The sequence below is a fragment of the Schistocerca nitens genome, chromosome 4, assembly GCF_023898315.1.
Source record: "Schistocerca nitens isolate TAMUIC-IGC-003100 chromosome 4, iqSchNite1.1, whole genome shotgun sequence".
Lineage (NCBI taxonomy): Eukaryota > Metazoa > Arthropoda > Insecta > Orthoptera > Acrididae > Schistocerca > Schistocerca nitens.
The window spans coordinates 825,994,188-826,006,711 of NC_064617.1; the positions used below are offsets into that span (position 1 = coordinate 825,994,188).

Sequence of the window (12,524 nt, forward strand, 5' to 3'; positions counted from 1 at the left end):
CCCTTAAGTCGGACAGTGTATGTGTGTCGCCAGGGGTCGGCGAGTACTGGCTGTCGGCGCCTCACCGGCGCTTCGTTCCCGACGTCACTGCTGCTGCGTCCCGACTGAACTCCCCACACATGACCACCTGGAAATATCATCGGTAGCTACAGAGATTGTACGACAGTGCAATTACCGAGAAACGCTGCTGCGCCACTCACGGCAGGGAAGGCAGGAAGATAGTGACGCCAGTAAATGGAATAAGAAAACGAGGCGGCAGTAGCGTAAGAGAAGATGAAAAACAATAAGCCACATGAACACGAGCCGTGCACGGGTCAGCTTGTATGCCCACATGGTACCACTCTACAGGTCGATGTGGAAGTCAACCGTCTTGCTGCACCACTAACCTCTCCATCATCTACTCGTACATACTGATTCCTGCAGAGTGCATCATTCATTGGACCAAACAGATGTAACTCGGTAGGTCCGAGATACTGGCTGTATATTTGATGAGGAAGAACAGCCTAATGACGTTTTGTGAGTTCCGCTGTCACATGGAAGTTCGGATAGATTTGCACGAACTTGATGCGGTGACAATCGCCTCGCCCAACGAGTCACCGTGTTTTTGTACACTGCTAGGTTACTAGACATTCGCCAAATGCCTATCAATCTCTGCGATGCTCTATGCTGTTATATATATATATATATATATATATATATATATATATACGCCATTTTGAAATTTATGTATAGTGCCGCCACCGATCGGAATCCACAAAACGATAGGAACTGAAGTGAGAATATTTCACGGCGTATCAGAATAATTCTGCATGTTTACCATCGAAACTGGCAGAGAAAAAAAAAAACTCTTGCTTTTCTTACTGAACGTTCCTCACATTTTCTATTCATTCAATGCGCTTAACTAAGGCAACCGTATTGTTAGTGAAGTTCGTAATATACTACTAGATCCCAAGTCCCGAAGCTACCGTACGTGTATGTGATGTAGGGTGCATACCATTCCAGATTCCTCCATATTCGCCCCTCCGTATTGCTTTTCCATCCCACCTAGCGTAGACAGAACACAGTTTATAAGCAATCGCACTGTCGGTAACGCAGAGACAGGTGCAACGAACAGGTGGTTCCCGAAGTCATTGTTGGCAGAATCTACGAAGTGGGTGGCTAAATGAAAAACAAGTGCAGAGCGTAGCAACGTTCTCTCAAACGTATGCAACAATCCAGGGAGAAATCCAAACAACAAACGTAGTACAGGCAAGGTCAGACACCTAGTGTTGAATAGAGCGCAACTAAAGGCTTGAAAGACCATGACACAGACTGGCTGACAAGTGTCGGGCCGTGGTATTTACAGGCAGTCGTGCGTCACTGGCAGGCTCCACGTGACATGTCTGCCGCAGAGGCGCCACGCGTGGGAGCAAGCTACAGTATGCAGTTAGGGCATCTCCAACACGTTCTCCATATCGGTACTGGACACGAAAACTGAACCACTGAAGAATAATCACTTTGAACCATAAGCCTACATAAGATTTTAACATAGTAGTCTTTATTAGAAACAAATGTTAGTAGAAGTATGATTTTCCATTACTCTTTTCGGAACATGGGCTCATGAACAGTTTTACGTAATTATCTCGTGGATGTACAACTAGCTTCCTGCAGTTCCTTCACTACAGCTGCTGAGTATACGCACACAAACTAAATTAATAAGTGGTGACAAAGTACGCTGTGCTTGGAATCTTCTCTATCTGCTCCATTTGTCCGACTTGACAAGCGTCAGAAGCTGTCAATTATTGCGCAAAATTCTGAATTAAATCACTCAAGAACTTCACAAGATTTTTCCTAGCAATGCCTCCTTTTATGTATTACATACATTAAAAAACGTATACAGAGCATACGTCTGTTTGAATGTTTAGTAGGGTAACGTGGAAAAATTTGAAGTAAATCGGTCAAGAACTTTTCGAGATTTTTGATAACAACGTTTCCTATTTTACGTATTAAATATGTATTTACAAATTGAATGTTTTAAAATATATAGCATGGGTGTGTCAGAATATTTGTTAGACTATCGAGTAAAAATTTGAAGTGAATCGGCCAAGAACTTTTCGAGGTTTTTGTTAAAAACTTTTCCCCTTTTACACATTATGTATATATGCATATTTATCTATTGTATGTAGTAAAATAAATCGCCTATGTCTGTCCAAATGTTATTAAACCATCCTGTAAAAATCTGAAATAAATCGGTCAATTACTTTTCTAGATTTTGGATAGCACATTTCCATTTTTATACATTAGTGTCGACAGGTGTATTTATATTTATATACATGTATTTACAAAATATGTGGCCCATATCTATCCCAATGTTTGTTAGGGTAACTTTAAAAAAATTGAAGTAAACAGGTCAAGAACTTTTCGAAATTATTGGAAACATTTATATTCTGTGCTCTCGAATGTTTACCACCGCATCGTGTATAAGTTTGAAGTAATTGGTGAAATACTTCAAAAATGGTTCAAATGGCTCTGAGCACTATGGGACTCAACTGCTGAGGTCATTAGGCCCCTAGAACTTAGAACTAGTTAAACCTAACTAACCTAAGGACATCACAAACATCCATGCCCGAGGCAGGATTCGAACCTGCGACCGTAGCGGTCTTGCGGTTCCAGACTACAGCGCCTTTAACCGCACGGCCACTTCGGCCGGCGGTGAAATACTTTTCGAGACTTTTGGTAAAAACATTAAACGGTGACTTGTCTTTGTATGCATAGTAGTAAAGATTTATTTCATTTTGCGTACAGTAACCACACAAATTACGTTAGAAACACTTTGGTACTAATTAAGCTGTCAAAAATAATTAAATTCATTTAGTTCACACATTTACGAGCTCGAAAACGCTGTCTTGATCGGTATTAAACATGGATTCAGTAGAATGGAACATAACAGAGAGCATTTAAGCATGCAAAACGGCGTGTGTGGTCTTCTTTCATCTTTCGGGTTTTGGCAGCAATCTTTCTTGTTAAGTCGTTCTGGTGAGTTCTGGGAATGTAATATCTACAGTAGTTGATGTGTGGCGACAGTTAGCACTTACCTTTTTCCACCTGCAGATCGTTGGGCTCTATTTTGAGCTCAAACTCATACCTCGACACTGTGCTGGACTTAGAATGTTATGAACAAAATTTCAGTGATTGATTTTGGAACGCTCATGCAAGTTTTAACTTTGCACTTATGAGAATCAAGACAGCAGAGTGTTTAGAATGTACTGCTGTAGTATTTGTTTGTAGCTGCGCCTGAGATAAACAACAACGAACAAATTTTCACGTATGGTGTCGTGAAGGACAGTGCTTCCGAACTCTGAATGTTTGACCACGAGTTTTTGTCGTTAATGTTTTGGTAATCAAACACTGCTTGCACTTGTTACATGTTACTTGTGAAACGTCCCCTTTTGAACAATTATACACGTGACTGGGCTTAAACTGACACACAATATTTTTTTAGCGCAACGCAATCTGACTTTCAACAATCCCTACAAAAGAATGGCCCTGACTAACATTAAACTATACCTTTCACAAATCACTTACCTCACAAAAATCTTCGTTACTCGAACTACTGCAATACAGCGAGCTCCACTACTGCCAGCTAAATGCCGGCCGAAGTGGCCATGCGGTTAAAGGCGCTGCAGTCTGGAACCGCAAGACCGCTACGGTCGCAGGTTCGAATCCTCCCTCGGGCATGGATGTTTGTGATGTCCTTAGGTTAGTTAGGTTTAACTAGTTCTAAGTTCTAGGGGACTAATGACCTCGGCAGTTGAGTCCCATAGTGCTCAGAGCCATTTGAACCATTTTTTTGCCAGCTAAATAAAAGATTCAAACTACGGAAGGCACTAACTACTGATAGGCATAGTTAGCAAATGAAAGATTTTGATAGAGAACAAACAATGTATTTACCTTAATAGTCATCAAAAGTCATAATATATATAGGAGTTCATAACATCCATTCTTACAAATATCGAAACTCCGCCATTTCTCTCCCCACATGCACCACTGCTGGCGGCTCACCTCCAACTGTGCAACGCTACGTGCTGTTCACATCCAGCTGCCGCTGCCCAACACTACAATGTCAGACAACAATGCAAACTAGACACAGACTGCACACAGCACAGCCAGTGATTTTCATACAGAGCGCTACGTAACGTTGCCAATAAGAAAACATAACCAGCCTACTTGCATAGCCCCCATGCTCCCCACAAAAAATTTTACAAATTGTTTTGGGCACTGGCCAATACATATTTGTTGAAATTTTTTCCCGGCGGAGTTTCGATATTTGTAAGAATGGATGTTATGAACTCCTATATATATTATGACTTTTGATGACTATTAAGGTAAATACATTGTTTATTCTCTATCAAAATCTTTCATTTGCTAACTATCCCTATCAGTAGTTAGTGCCTTCCATAGTTTGAATCTTTTATTTAGCTGGCAGTAGTGGCGCTCGCTGTATTGCAGTAGTTCGAGTAACGAAGATTATTGTGAGGTAAGTGATTTGTGAAAGGTATAGTTTAATGTTAGTCAGGGCCATTCTTTTGTAGGGATTATTGAAAGTCAGATTGCGTTGCGCTAAAAAAATATTGTGTGTCGGTTTAAGCCCAGTCACGTGTATATTTGTTCAAAAGGTGACGTTTCACTTGCTTAAGCTACGCCGCTGTCGTTCACCATTCAGAATTTATTAATAGCTGTCATTTGAATGTGTACTTATGTTTGGCCGCCACCCTTCACTGCTGTTTGTGTAATAACAAGAAACCTTTATTCGATTAGAACTATAGCTCTGTTGTATTAGTCAACATTATTAATCCTAATGAATTTATTCATTCAGTTCTTTCCATTTACAATGAGGTGACAAAATTCGTGGCACAGCGATATAAATATATATAAATGGCGGTTGTGTTGGCAGAAGAGCCAACACCGTGTTACGAGTGGAGGCCGAAATGCACGCGTTTTAGCTCACGCAGGCTAGCGTGAGGAGGGAAGGAATATACTGACGTGAGGTCTGGAACATGACAAGGAATTAGAATTCAGAAAGCGGACGTAATTAGTTTGATACTTAACTTTAATCCATCAATGATGAACGTCGCTCTTGATGGTACATGAGTCACAATATTATCTGTTCAGATTATAGTAACTGAATATGGCGCCTTGCTAGGTCGTAGCAAATGACGTAGCTGAAGGCTATGCTAAGCTGTCGTCTTGGCATATGAGAGCGTATGTAGACAGTGAACCATCGCTAGCAAAGTCGGCTGTACCACTGGGGCGAGTGCTAGGGAGTCTCTAGACTAGACCTGCCGTGTGGCGGTGCTCGGTCTGCAATCACTGATAGTGGCGACACGCGGGTCCGACGTATACTAGCGGACCGCGGCCGATTTAAAGGCTACCACCTAGCAAGTGTGGTGTTTGGCGGTGACACCACAGCGGTCATGTCGCGTACACAATATGTAAAAGACAAGAGCATTGGCAGATCTGTCAGTTTTTCTCAGGTGATTCATGTGAAAAGGTTCCCGTCTTGATTGCTGCTGGAATTAACAGACATTGAACGTGGAAAGGCCGGTAGAGCTGGACGCATGGAACATTCCATTTCGGAAATCGTTAGGGAATTCAATATTCCGAGATCCACAGTGTCAAGAGTTTGTCGAGAATACATTTCAGGCATTACCACTCCCCACGAACAACGCACTAGCCGATGGCCTTCACTTAACGACTGACGCCACTTTTGTGTAGAGTAGTCAGTGCAAACAGAGAAGCAGCATTGCTAGAAATAATCACAGAAATCTTGAAACGTCCCCTTTTGAACAATTATACAAGACTGTGCTTAAACTGACACACAATATTTTGTTAGCGCAACGCAAACTGACTTTCAATAATCCCTACAAAAGAATGGGCCTGACTAACATTAAACTATACCTTTCACAAATCACTTACCTCACAAAAATCTTGGTTACTCGAACTACTGCAATACAGCAGGCGCCACTACTGCCAGCTAAATAAAAGATTCAAACTATGGAAGGCACTAACTACTGATAGGGATAGTTAGCAAATGAAAGATATTAATAGAGAACAAACACTGTATTTACCTTAATAGTCATAATATATATAGCAGTTCATGACAAATTACAAAACTCCGCCATCTCTCTCCCCACATCCACAACTGCTGGCGGCTCACCTCCAACTGCGCAACGCTACGCGCTGTTCACAGCCAGCTGCCTAACACTACAATGGCGAGTATTACAACAATGCAAAGCAGCCACAGACTGCACACAGCACAGCCAGTGATTTTCATACAGAGGTGGCGTTACCAATAAAAAAAACCTAAACAGCCTACTTACAATCTATGTGGGACGTACGACGGACATATGCGTTAGGACAGTGCGGCGAAATTTGGCTTTAATGGGCTATAGGAGCAGACAACCGATGGGAGTACCTTTTTCCAGCAACACATCACCTCCAGCGCCTCTCCTGGTGCTCGTAACCATACCGTTTTGTACCTTAGACGACTGCGAAACCGTGGTCTGGTCAGATAAAATCCAATTTCAATTTGTAGGAGCTCATAGTAGGGTTCGTGTGTGGTGCAGACCACATGAAACCACGGAGACAAGTTTTCAACAAGACACTGTGCAATCTGATGGTGACGCTACAGTGGTGTGGGCTGTGTTTACATCAAATAGACTGGGTCCTCTGGTCCAACTGAATCGACCATTGACTGGAAATGGTTACGTTAGGCTACATGAAGACCATTTGCCGCCATTCATGGACTTTATGTTACTAAAGGACCATGTCATTTCGCAGGGCCACAAGTGTTCACGATTGATTTGAATAACACTCTGGACTATTCGAGCAATGACTTGGCCAGACAGATGGCCCGAAATGAATCCCGTCGAACATTTACGGGACATAACCGACTTGTCATTTCGTGCACAAAATCCTGCACCAGCTACACTTTCGCAATTATGGACGGCCATAGAGGTAGCATGGTACAGTTTTTCTGTAGCTGACTTCCAACGATTTGTTGAGTCCACGCCACTTCGAGTTTGCAGCGTTGTTGCTGTTGTTGTTGTTGTGATCTTCAGTTCGAAGACTGGTTTGATGCAGATCTACATGCTACTCTATCCTGCGTGAGCATCTTCATCTCCGAATAACAACTGCAACCTTGCAACCTACATCCTTCTGAGTCTTCCTTCTGTATTCATCTCTTCGTCTCCGTGCACGAGTTTTACCCGCCACACTTCCCTCCAGTGCTAAACTGGTGATCCTTTGACGTCTCAGAATGTGTCCTATCAAACGATCCCTTCTTTTGCTCAAGCTGTGCCACGAAATTGTTGTCTCCTGAATTCTATTCTGTAGTTCCTCGTTAGTTACGTGACTGACCCATCTAATCTTGCTGCACTACTCCGGGTGAAAAGGAGATCCGACACGACATTAGGGGGTGCCTCATGACTTTTGTCACATCAGTATATGTTAATAGTTCTCTAACTTGTGCATAAATTACTTGACTGAAAAATCATTTGGTATGTACATACAAAAGCATTAAAGCACTATTGCATCACAAACCTCTATGAGACACAGCCAGCGCCAAATGTCGTGCTTTTGTTCAGGCCGTTTTGATATTCAGATCTTGGAACATTCGGACGCTGCTTTCGGAAGGCATGCTTTCTAAGTTAGTTGGGAAGTTATGCAAGCAATACAGAGGTGGTACTGTTTGCAAGCAACATACTTCTTGAGTGCATCGCATCTCGTCAGGATTCACCATATAAATCCCAGGCTGGCATCTGACTTCCCCACAGAAAGATTTATCTACTCGTTCCAATACTGCTAGATACTGCTAGATAGCACTGTGCTCGATGCCAGTGACCGATCGCTTCTTCCACAGAGAAATAATATCGGGTCTTCTTGTCTGTTTATACACATTTCGCTGTGTTTGTTTATATTAGGAACCAGCTGTGAGCCTTTGCACTATGAAAAGATCATTTACGTACAGAGAGAGCTGGTACAGTTGATATGGTACTGCAGTCGCATTCGAGACGACATAGGTTGAATTCCCGTTATACTTGAAAGTCATCGGCCACTAGACACGTATCATACCGCGTATACATGTATATGCAGATAAGCACTTGTCTACCTCAAAGAACTCGCAGCCACCTAGTTTTCTGCTGAACTAGTATATCGCTGGATGGGATTATTGAGTGAGGTCTGAGCAAGTTGTCGGAGGTTTGACGTGAAAGAGTCAGAGGGAAGGCTTGGCGGCAGAATCACATCACGAGGCCGTGTGGTCAGCAAAGGGGCGCTGCCGACTGGAGGCGCTTTTATTCCGTTCTTTGCTTTCAGGATGTGCCGATCTGTTTGGTATAGACGATTTGTGTTGTAACAGTGAATAGTGCACACTGAAGGGACTTAGTCCTGGATTATAGTAAGATGGCTGCTGGCTTGCTCGCTTCCGCTGCGCTCGTATAACTGACATCACATAGGTCTTCAGTATAGGGAACATTAAATTTTCTATGCGAGATACATTCTAGTCGTCCGATGGAAAAGTTAGGTAACTCTTCGAGCTCAAAATTTCCTTAGAAACTTGTCGGAATCAGAGATCAATTCTTATTCAGTAACACGAGCTTACAAGTTGCTTATGTCTTTCCTCTTCCAGTCACCAAATATTATTCCAGGCCTTGACGTCAATATGTAATCATTTTATTTTATCTTTTATGTATAGGTGATCATGAAAAAGCACTTGCGCCGTTGAATGGGACGTGTATATAAAAATTGAGATTTTGTATTCAATTACTGAACAATATACGCTAAAAACATCGCATCATCAAGAAAGAGTTTTGTGACGTAAACGAAAGTTGGTAGGCATGTTTCCACATCTGAAATATGATGTCTGTTTGGACGTGGTGGGTTGATGTTAGTCTAGAATGCCTTTAAGATCACGAAAACGCCGTTGTCAACACCACACTGACTTTGACTGATGTGTAATAGAGCTACCTGAATCTGGGTGTTCTTTCTGCGATACTACAGAAACACATTGCAGGAACGTAGTCATGGTACATGATTGCTGACAGCATTGGTCACGAGAATGTACGGTTGCAAGAAGAACGGGCTACGGAAGACCAAATGGGACTACTAGAGATAGGGCCGTCGTGTTCAGCGTGTGGCTCTGTCGCATTATACTGCATCTGCAGCAGCAATCTGAGCAGCAGTTGGCACCGCAATGACACAATGAACTGTTAAAGATTGGTTACTTCAAGGACAGCTCTGAGCCAGATATCCTGTTGTGTGCTTCCCACTAATGCCAAACCACCCCCATTTGCGACTTCAGCGGTCTCAAGGGTGGGCTAATTGGAAGACAGGACGGAGATCCATAGCGTTTTGTGATGAAAGATGGTTCTGTTTCGGTGTCAATTATGGTTATTGGTTAGTAGGAGGTCAGTTGAGCGCCTGCAACCATGCTGTATGCATGCTGGAACCACTGGACCTATACCTAGACTTCTGGCCGATGTGGCCGAGCGGTTCTAGGCGCTTCAGTCAGGAACCACTCTGCTGCGACGGTCGCAAGTTCGAATCCTGCCTCGAGCATGGATGTGTGTGATGTCCTTAGGTTAGTTAGGTTTAAATAGTTCTAAGTCTAGGGGACTGATGACCTCAGATGTTAAGTCCCACAGTGCTTAGAGCCATTTGAACCATTTTTATACCTAGACTTACGGTGCGGCGTGCGCATGACAGCAGAACTCTGTTGCTTATCCTACGCACCCCGTCTCCAAATTTGTACATCTCCCTGATGATGATTGGACCTGTTGTGCTGACATTCATGAACTACATTCTAGGGGGTGTTTTCCAACAGGATACTGCTCGTCCACATACCGCTGTTGTAACCCGACATGCGCTGCAGAGTGTCGACCTGTTGCCTTGGCCTGCTCAAGAACCAGATCTGTCTCTAATCGAGCACGTATGGGACGTCATCTGCGGACAACTCCAACGTCATCCACAACCAGCATCAACTGTCCCAGTATTGACCGACCAAGTGCAACGGGCATGGAACTCCAACCCACAATCTGACAACCGCCACCTGTACAACATAGTGCATAACGTCTACATGTTTGCATTCAACATTCCGGCGGTTGCACTGGCTATTAATATACAAACATATCGTATTTTCAATGGCTTATCTCCCGATTACATGAATCTGTGATCTTGCAATGTTAATCACTTAAATACGTTACCTACTAATTTCATGACTCTACATTAATTACCTGTTGGTGCGGCGATCTTTTCAGTCAGTGTATTATGCGTGAATACAGTTTGGGATTATTACAAATTTCTTTTTCACTCTCTTTGGTATCTCTTTTCGTGTTAACCACTGACGTGTCGTATATGTACTTATGCGTTCGCTTAAGAATCACCATCACGAAAGTACTAGATCCGCTTTAGTGGGATTTAAAGTAGAGAGGAAATAACCTATGTTCAGCAGAGATGAGCATTTTACTTTAAATGAAATTTTTAGCTAAGTTCGTGTCGCTGTTCAGGACACGTGCTTATACCGACAGAGGCTTCGAGACAAAATTCTGCTATGGTACTACCTCAGATACTTTCAGTTTATTAGGTGTTGCAGGATACAGAGTGCCAAATCATTTGCATTGCACCAATTAGATATATAAAGCGTAATTCATACACACACATAATGATTAGTAGTATAAAGCCTGTTGTAAAGATAATGATTTCAGCTTTGTCTAGGTTTAGCTCTTATTATCCCCCTTTTCATTTCTGTGCTGTTCGAAAGTTCTTAACATTAAGAAAGTTAAAATCAAAGTTAGATAGTATGCATTCATGCACATGTGTGTCACATTTTACATAAAGTGGTAACGCTTCATGACATTAACGTTCGAGGTCACAGTATCCTATGAATCCAGTATCGAGGTTAAAATATAAAGTAGTGTGAAACTTCCAAAACTGGGGTTAAGCCACTCCACTTGTGTTCAGCACGAGGAGGACCTCGCCAGTCCCTGGTGATCAAGTGTTCGTACAGATGCCAGTAAAGAGTTGTAAGGCATATGCCAGAATGATTCCTTTGAACAGATCGCGGTGGAGGTTCGTCCACATCCTTCTCCACTCTCAAGTTGCACTTAATCCCTAATAACATCATTGTCGACAGAACGTTGAACCCTAACCTTCCTTTCCAGAAAAGCGTCGTCTGGGAATACACTGATAAATCTGCGAGCGTTATCTATAAAATGTCATTTATAAATGATAATTAAATGGACACCCTAGCTGCAAACAGGCGTTGATGTACTTCATTTGGGGACATGTTGAAAATGTGTGCCCCGACCGGGACTCGAACCCGGGATCTCCTGCTTATATGGCAGACGCTCTATCCATCTGAGCCACCGCGGGCACAGAGGATAGTGCGTCTGCAGGGACTTATCCCTTGCACGCTCCCCGTGCAGGAGATCCCGGGTTCGAGTCCCGGTCGGGGCACACATTTTCAACATGTCCCCAATGAAATACGTCAACGCCTGTTTGCAGCTAGGGTGTCCATTTAATTATCATTTCATTTCTAGCAAAGCTGCATGGTCATCCACGGTAACTGTTCTTTCGCGAACAGATACTACCGTCATATATCATTTATAAATAGTGAGTAGTGTTCACTGTTAATGCGAAGAATCCTCTGTGGTGCACTCTACAGATGAAGAAAATGTAGATGTACATTACATGTGACTGACGGGCACTGCTATACCTAGAGGTACACTATGTGATCAGAAGTATACTGCACATGGCTGAAAATTACCTACGAGTTCATGGTGCCCTCCATCGGTAATGCTGGAATTCAATAAGGTGTTGGCTCACCCTTAGCCTTGAAGACATCTTCCACACTCGCAGGCATACGTTCAGTCAGGTGCTGTAACGTTTCTTGGGAAAGGTAGCCCATTCTTCACCGAGTGCTGCACTGAGGAGAGGTATCGATGTCGCTCGGTGAGGCCTTGCACGAAGTCGGCATTCCAAAACATCCCAAATGTGAAACATCCCCCAGGCTGTGGCTAAGCCATGTCTCCGCAATATCCTTTCTTTCAGGAGTGCTAGTTCTGCAAGTTTCGCAGGAGAGCTTCTGTAAAGTTTGGAAGGTAGGAGACGAGGTACTGGCAGAAGTAAAGCTGTGAGTACCGGGCGTGAGTCGTGCTTCGGTAGCTCAGTTGGTAGAGCACTTGCCCGCGAAAGGCAAAGGTCCCGAGTTCGAGTCTCGGTCGGGCACACAGTTTTAATCTGCCAGGAAGTTTCATATCAGCGCACACTCCGCTGCAGAGTGAAAATCTCATTCTGGAAACATCCCCCAGGCTGTGGCTAAGCCATGTCTCCGCAATATCCTTTCTTTCAGGAGTGCTAGTTCTGCAAGTTTCGCAGGAGAGCTTCTGTAAAGTTTGGAAGGTAGGAGACGAGGTACTGGCAGAAGTAAAGCTGTGAGTACCGGGCGTGAGTCGTGCTTCGGTAGCTCAGTTGGTAGAGCACTTGCC

At 43.3% G+C, this 12,524-nt stretch overlaps 1 non-coding gene across 1 annotated transcript; it reads right to left on the bottom strand.

The window, feature by feature from the left end:
• Positions 1-11,335: 11,335 nt before the first annotated feature.
• Positions 11,336-11,410, bottom strand: Trnai-uau (transfer RNA isoleucine (anticodon UAU)). Its single transcript has one exon. It is a non-coding gene; the product is annotated as a tRNA-Ile (tRNA).
• Between the last annotated feature and the right edge of the window lie 1,114 nt (positions 11,411-12,524).